The 8951-nt window shown below is 34.4% G+C and overlaps 1 protein-coding gene across 1 annotated transcript in view; it reads right to left on the bottom strand.

Annotated features, from left to right (window-relative positions):
- Positions 1–8951, bottom strand: part of LOC108314792 (cilia- and flagella-associated protein 47) — a 161682-nt gene that overhangs the window by 135628 nt on the left and 17103 nt on the right. The window lies entirely within an intron of this gene.

Raw genomic sequence — 8951 nt, forward strand, 5'->3', positions numbered from 1 at the left:
AATAGCAATCATCTATTAGATCATCTATTTAAAAGCAATTAAATTGTACAGCATCAATTGTTTAATCTGTTATTTTAAAAGACATTATTAAGAAAATAAAGCTGTAAGTCAAAAGACATTTTTCTCACAAAAAAAACTATCTTTATCCAAAATACATAAAGAATACCCAAAGTTCAATTTTCTAAAATGAACTAATGAAAAAGTTTGTAAAAAATTTGAAAAGATACTTCAGAAAGGAAGTTATACAAATAATATATTAGCACATGGAAAGATGCTTCATATTAACAAAATGCAAATTGAAACCATATGAGATATCACTTCACACCTATCAGAATTGCTTAAACAAAAATAACATGTGAACACCTAAAACATTTATACATCGCTCATGAGAATGCAAAATTTTATAGTTACTTTGAAAAACAAAGTAACTTCATTATTGGAAAGTTTTCGCATAAAGCTCAGGGCTCCCAAATTTAGGTGTTTACCCAACAGAAGTGAAACTTATTCATACAACTTATTTATTATTGCCAAAAACTGAAAATAATCCAAATGCCCTCCAAATGGTGAATGAATAACAAACTTGCTTTTCAACAATAAAAAGAATGAACTGTTGCATACAATAATGTGGATGAATTTCAAATGTACTATGCTAAGTGAGAGAAGTCAGACTGAAAACCTCATGATTACCTTATGAATACCTTATGATTTCACTTATATGGCATTTTATAAAAGGCAAAATTATGGGGTCAAATTCAGATTAGTGTTTCCCAAGAACAGGAGTTGGAGGAGAGGTTGAATACTAGGTCTTATTCATTCTTTTTAACTATGTTTTTTGTACTCATTAACCACCCACAGTTCCCTTTCATCCACCTACTACCCTTCATAGCCTATAGTAATACACACAAGAAAAAAGTACAGAAAGTGATGCAACTGTTCTCTATATTGATTTTGGTATTTTTTGCACAATTGTACACATTTGTTAATATTCATATATCAGAAAGAGACTTTTAGCGTATGCACATTTTTTTAAAAAGTTAAAGCAAATGCCTTGGCTCTGATTTTTATACATCTGGATTCAAAACTCAAAATGGACTGACAATATCGGCACCTAGGCAATGAACAGTCAGAGCTATAAAATATATTTGCAATTATATAGTGCCAGCCCTTCATTTCGAAAAAAAAGAATATGTGGTCCAGTCTTGATGAAAACACAGAGTCTGCATCAAAAAGAGTCGATCTGCATGTCTGGGGTTTTATCAAAACTAAAAAGGTTGGCTTCAGCCAAATAGTAAACAGGCAGCTACAAATGTCCATGGTCCCACAGAAAAATCAAAAACACACAAAAACTGTCAGGAACCATGTTGTCAGAACTGGAAAAACGTCAAAAGTTTACAGCAATCAAGTGAACACTGAATCAAGAAAAAAGACAACTTAAAAACAGCAGGAAAGCTCGGTGGTACTTTCACTTGCCCTTGTTCCACTCCCTCTGACTCGGCAGTTGTCTTGAGGCTAGCAGGCTTCATTTCCCAGTACAAGACCCTGATACCTGATTTTTTATTTTTTAATTAAATTAAATTTTTTATTTTTTTAGATTAAATTAAATTTTTTATTTTGCTTTAAGTTCCGGCATACATGTGCAGAATGTGCAGGTTTGTTACATAGGTATACATGTGCCATGGTGGTTTGCTGCATCTGTCATCCCGTCATCTAGGTGTTAATCCCCACATGCATTAGGTATTTGTCCCAATGCTCTCCCTCTACTTGCTCTCTACCCACCAACAAGCCCCAGTGTGTGATGTTTCCCTCCCTGTGTCCATGTGTTCTCATTATTCAACCCCCACTTATGAGTGAGAACATGTGGTGTTTGCTTTTCTGCTTCTGTGTTAGTTTGCTGAGGATGATGGCTTCCAGTTTCATCCAGGTCCCTGAAAAGGGCATGATCTCATTCTTTTTTATGACTGCATAGTATTCTATGGCATATATGTGCCACATTTCCTTTACACAGTCTATCATTCATGGACATTTGGGCTGGTTCCAAGTCTTTGCTATTGTTAGTAGTGCTGCAATAAACATACGTGTGCATGTGTCTTTATAGTAGAAAGGTTTATAATCCTTTGGGTATATGCCCAGTAATGGAATTGCTGGGTCAAATGGTATTTCTGGTTCTAGATTCTTGAGGAATCGCCACACTGTCTTCCTCAATGGTTGAACTAATTTACACTCCCACCAACAGTGCAAAAGTGTTCATATTTCCCCACAGCTTCACCAGCATCTATTGTTTCCTGACTTTTTAATAATAACTATTCTGACTGGCATGAGATGGTATCTCATTGTGATTTTGATTTGCATTTCTCTAATGACCAGTGATAATGAACTTTTTTTCATATGTTTGCTGGCCACATGAATGTCTTCTTTTGAGAAGTGTCTGTTCATATCCTTTGATGGATTAAACACTTAAATATAAAACCCCAAACCATAAAAACCCTAGAAGAAAACCTAGGCAATACCATTCAGGACATAGGCATTGGAAAGGACTTCATGACTAAAACACCAAAAGCAATTGCAACAAAAGCCAAAATTGACGAATGGGATCTAATTAAAGAGCTTCCGCACAGCAAAAGAAACTAGCATCAGAGTGAACAGGCAACCTATACAATGGGAGACAATATTTGCAATCTACCCATCTGATGAAGGTTTAATATGCAGAATCTACAAGGAACTTAAACATACCTGGTTTTTGATAAAACAGGGCAGACTTTATTCAGAAATTATTGTATTTGTCTCTCCCAACGTTTTTGGGGCTACATGAAGAACTGATGCAAGGTGCTTGCCATGTTTTGCCTATCTTTGAACTCATTCAAGGCAGAAAAGCAGTGAAATTGTTCAAAAATATTATAAGATAAACAAAAAACCCAAAGCCACCAGACAGAATATTATGGTTGAGACACACAAACATTACCTAAAGTCTGAAAATAAAAGCAGGGAAGCGTTCGGAGAAATTAAGGCATTTAAAAGTGCCCTGGAGAATTTAGAAAGCATCAAGAGTACTCAGGGTAGGACATGTGCTCAGAAAACTCCTGAGACGATGCTCAACTTTCATCTTCGTCTGACTCTAGGCTAAGTGCAAGCGGTAAGTTAAAACTAAGAAAATATTGTAAACAACCTCGCTAAATGCTGAAGAAGTGCCTCAGGACACTCTATCCAAAAAGACTATAGTAGATGATTTGTTTATGTGTCTGATTATTTTAGTTCCTGGAATTTAAGGAAATGTATCTCAAAACACTACTCAACACCAGACAAAGGAACAGATACTTCAGTGACCTTGAATAGCAAAGAATGTATTCTTTACAATAATAGTTTTGAAAAGTCAATAAACAAATGGATGACTATACCCTTCAACAAACCAGAAGAGTAAACCCAGGGAAAGGAGGATAATCTGATGTACAGAGTTACCACATTATAATATCCAAATGTCCAGTTTTCAATAACCAAAAACAAAACAAAGATTATTAAGAAAGCCCAGCCATAGGACTTTATTAGAAAAAGACTTTAAAATCACTGTCTTAAATGTGTTCACAGAACTAAAGGAAACCACAGAAAAGAACAAAAGAATATCATGAAAATAATGTATGTACAAAATGAGAATATCAACAAAGAGAAATCATAACAATAAAACAAAAACTTGGCTGTTAGAAAACATCTAAAAAATGACAAAACTTTAAAAACTAGTCTGACAGTTGAGAGAAGACATGAATAACTAAAATAAAAAATGAGATTACAGACATTACTATCAACCACATAAAAAAATTGGGTAATTAGGCCAGGCATGGTGGCTCATGCCTGCAAACCCAGCACTATGGGAGGTTGAGGTGGGTGGATCAGCTGAGGTTAGGAGTTGGAGGCCAACCTGACCAACATGGAAAAACCCTGTCTCTACTAAAAATACAAAAACTAGCCAGGCGGGCATGGTTGCAGGCACCTGTAATCCCAGCTACTTGGGAGGCTAAGGCAGGAGAATAGTTTGAACCCTGGAGGTGGAGGTTGCAGTGAGCCGAGATCATGCCATTGCGCTCCAGCCTAGACGACAAAGCAAGACTGTTTCAAAAAAGAATAAAGACGGCGAGGATGGGGGATAAATCAAAGAGAATACTATTTACAACTGTACACCATTAACTTATAGAAACTAGATGAAATTGACAGATTCCTAGAAAACACAAATTACACAATCTGACTCAAGAAGAAACAGAAAATATGAACAGATCTATAGCAATTCATTTGGATTTTGATGGTGATAGCATTTACTCTGTAGATTATTTTGGGTAATATGAACATTTTAATAATTTTGTTTTCCAATCCATGGACACGTCTTTCCATTTCTTTGTGTCTTCTTTAATTTCTTTCATCAGTGTCTTATAGTTTTCAGTGTTTAAGTCTTTTATTCCCTTGGTTAAATTTATTCCTAAGGATTATATTGTTTTTCATGTTATTATAAATGAGATTCTTCATTTCCCTTTTGAATGGCTCATTGTTAGTGAACAGAAACACAAATAAATTTGAATGTTAATTTTGTATCATGCTACTTTACTAAATTTGTTTAATAGATCTAATAGTTTTTTGGTAGAATCTTTAGGTTTTTCTACATATAGAATTATATCACCTTAAAACAGAAAAAAAAGAACTTCTTCCTTTCTAATTTAAATTTCTTTTATTTCTTTCCCTTGCCTAATTGTTCTGTCTAGGGCTTCTAGTACTATGTTGAAAATAAGTGGTGAGACTGGGTATCCTTGTCTTGTTCCTGATCTCAGAGGAGACGCTTTCAATTTTTCTTCATTGAGTATGATGTTAATTGTGGGCTTGTCAGAGGTTGCCTTTATTACATTGAGGCATATTCATTCTATGCTTACTTTGCTGAGTATTTTTACATAGAAATATATTGAGTTCTGTCAAGTGCTTTTTCTGCATATGTTGGGGTGATTATATAATTTTTATCCTTCATTCTGTTAACACGGTGTATCATATTTACTGATTGTATATTTTGAATCATCCTTGCATCCCAGGAGTAAATGAAGTGGGATTTATCAATAATTTATTTAAATGTCAATGAATCAAACTTCCCAATCCAAATATATAGTTAGCTGAATGGATAAATGAATTCTAAAAATTTCACAGATAAATGATAACAAGAAACCCTGTTAGAACTAATAAAAGAATTCATATAATTTGCATAATGCAAAATTAAAGCAGAAAAGTCAGTTATGTTTCTATACACTATAAATGAAAAATTCCAAAGGAAAATAAAGAAAATTCTATTTACAATAGCATCAAAAAGAAATTAAATACTTAGGAATGAACTCAACGAAGAAGGCTAAAGTTTGTACATTTGAACTATGAAACATTGGTGAAAGAAATTAAAATATACAAAAATAAATGGAATGACATCCCATATTCTTGAGTTAGAAGACTTAATATCATTTAAGATGTCCATACTGATTCCTCAAGGACCTAGAAATAGAAATTCCATTTGACCCAGCAATCCCATTACTGGTTATATATTCAAAGGATTATAAATCATTCTACTATAAGGACACATGCACACGAATGTTCATTGCAGCACTGTTTACAATAGCAAAGATCTGGAACCAACCCAAATGCCCACCGATGATAGACTGGAAAGGGAAAATGTGACACATATACACCATGGAATATTATGCAGCCATCAAAAACGATGAGTTCATGTCCTTTGTAGGGACATGGATGAACCTGGAAACCATCATTCTCAGCAAACTGACAGAAGAACAGAAAATCAAACACCGCATGTTCTCACTCATAGGCGGGTGTTGAACAATGACAACACATGGACACAGGGACGGGAGCATCACACACTGGGGTCTGTTGGGGGGAAATAGGGGAGGGACAGCGGGGGTGGGGAGTTGGGGAGAGATAGCATGGGGAGAAATGCCAGATATAGGTGATGGGGAGGAAGGCAGCAAATCACACTGCCATGTGTGTACCTATGCAACAATCTTGCATGTTCTTCACATGTACCCCAAAACCTAAAATGCAATTTAAAAAAATAATACTACATGATGTAATCTATAGATTCAACACAATTTCAATCATAATCCCAATGGCACTTTTTGCAGAAATAGAAGCGTCATCTTAAACTTCATATGGAATCTCAAGGGATTCCCAAATTGCCAAAATACTTATGAAAAAATAGAACGAATTTGGAGGAATCAGGCTCTCTGATTTTAAAACATATAACAAATCTACAGTAATCAAAAGACTGTGGCACTGGCATAAAAACAAATCAACCAATAAAATAGAATAGAGTGCCCAGAAATAACACTCATGTATGATCATATGATTTTTGACAAGGGTGCCATGAACTCTTAATGGGGACAGAACAGGATAGTCTCTTCAACAAGTAGTGCTGGAAAAACTGTATATCCATATGAAAAAGAATCAACTTAACACTTATCTTACATCATATACAAAAATTAAATCAAAATGAGTTAAAGACGTAAATGTAATACCGAAAACATTATGAATGTACTACACATCACTGAATTGTCTACTTCAAATTGGTTAACTTTACATTATATACATTTCTTCTCAATAAATTATCTTATTTAAATATTATATTGTTATAATATTTTAAAAAGAAAAAGCATAAAGGAAAGAGAGGCTGATCAGAGGTTTCCAAAAACTCTCTAGATATCTGCCATTTGATGATCTCAAGGTTCCAGAAAAATAAAAATAAAGATCCATTTTTGCAAAATGATTGAGAGACTATTAGATTAGGGGTAAATATTAAGTCACACATGAAATTATTATATTTATTGTGATTATACAGCTTAACTATTCTTCTCACCTATTAGCACCCTATTTTTTAGACGGATTCCTCTGATCAGCTGCTCATTTGAAAATTGAAATGTTCTAAACCCTTGAAATCTAACTAGCCATTTCCTCCCTCAATGTGAGCTGATCAATTAAAAATTGAGGAACCAGGGGAAGGGTGTGTATGTAGAATTTAAAAGTTGCTCTGGTCCAAATCTCAATTTTGAAAATAAAATCATAAATTACATAATTTATTAGAAATTTAAATTGATAAAAATAAAATTGATTTATACCACAGCTGAAAACACTACAGAACATCAGTGCTAAAATATTCACATTATATGAAAAAAATCTTATTGTATTTCAAGTTACATTACAAATAATTAAAAATAAAAACTCGTTTTCTCTAATGACATGTTTTTAAACTTTGTGTTGATGTTTTTATCAAAACCTCACGTTATTTATATTTTAAAAATATTAAGATGGTCAACCCTATTACTCTTTGATACCTTGGTAAATGTCTAGAGGTGGGAGGTAGAAAACAGGCAAGAATGTGAATATCTTAAATGTGAAAAGGGAAGAATACTAATACTTCTCACGTGTCAAAACCTCCAAGATCATGACAACAAGCATTGATGGGTTCAGAGGTTACATATATCTAGTGCTGTGCTATACTCATAAACTCAGTGCTGACAATCTAAACAGTTTTAAATAAAAGAGCTGAATAACATAAAGTGCATACATTCAACTCTAGTCATTCATATTACCCTAATAGGCAAAACACTTGTATTTTTATTTGACTTTAGCTGGTCATACCACTGCCAATTTCATTTTCTATCATAGAATCTTATGTACAGTCTGTTCTTATAACCAAATTATAGAAGCATAAAATACCGCTCATCTGTTATTTTTCTCGAGGTTTCAGTTCTTTGGTCAAAAAAGCAAGCAATTCATTCCCATGATTATATATTTCTGCAGTGGCAGCAGCATGCAGACATCAAGGAATAAATTGCATAAAGATGTAGTATTTCATGTACAAATACAACCTCTTTAGATATTTCATAGCTAAAGAAAAAAACAACAAAAACTTTGCTTCATCTTATTTCCCTGGAATTTCTTAGTATTTAATCATCAGCAACCAGTTATATTTTATGCTTCATTTCTATTTTTCCATATCTGGTTCATCTGGTTTTTTTTTCTTAACTTGATTATTAATATCATACATATTGTAATATTATTTTATCTTAGGTTACTATTTTATTTTAAGGCTTTTTCATATATTAATAATGTGTACTCATATTTTAAAGTTTCCCAAACTGTCATCTTTATCTGATTGCTGGATGGAGATTAGTTTTTAGCAGAAGCTGAGGAGACTGGAAATGGGAGCAAAAAAGGAAAATTATAATGATAGGACTCATCTTTTCTTTCAGTGTGTGTCACTTAGTTTCTTCCACATCAATAGAAATGAGAAGAAAAGAAAGTGTGAGGCCAGGGTTCTGCATAAACCTCCATGTGGATACTGAAATCACTCAGAAAATGAGATGAGTAGGGTGCCAGGTATACTATGAGTCTGGCTGGCAGTAACTAAGAGCATGTCTGGAGATGACTATTCACAAGAGACCACTCACCAGAGATTTCACAAGAGGGTAACTGGCAAACTCAAACAATACAAAATTCAAAGAAGCAGGATTTTAAAAATTATTTATTTTATTTATTGTATTTTTTTGAGACAGAGTCTCACTCTGTAGCTCAGGCTGGAGTGCAGTGGTGTGATCTCGGCTCACTGCAGCCTCCACCTCCTGGTTTCAAGTGATTCTCCTGCCTCACCCTCCCTAGTAGCTGAGATTACAGATGCGTACCACTACACCCAACTAATTTTTGTATTTTTAGTAGAGATGGGGTTTCACCATGTTGACCAGGCTAGTCTCGAACTCCTGACCTCAGGTAATCCGCCCACCTCGGCCTCCCAAAGTGCTAGGATTACAGGTGTGAGCCACCACACCCAGCCAGAAGCAGGCATTTTTAACAGATAAAGACCTCCTAGAAAAATCACCCCAGGGAACACGGCCTCCAGAAAGGATCGCTTCTAGACCCACAGCAAGATTCATAGG

This window comes from Cebus imitator, unplaced genomic scaffold (assembly GCF_001604975.1).
Source record: "Cebus imitator isolate Cc_AM_T3 unplaced genomic scaffold, Cebus_imitator-1.0 Scaffold161, whole genome shotgun sequence".
Taxonomy (NCBI): domain Eukaryota; kingdom Metazoa; phylum Chordata; class Mammalia; order Primates; family Cebidae; genus Cebus; species Cebus imitator.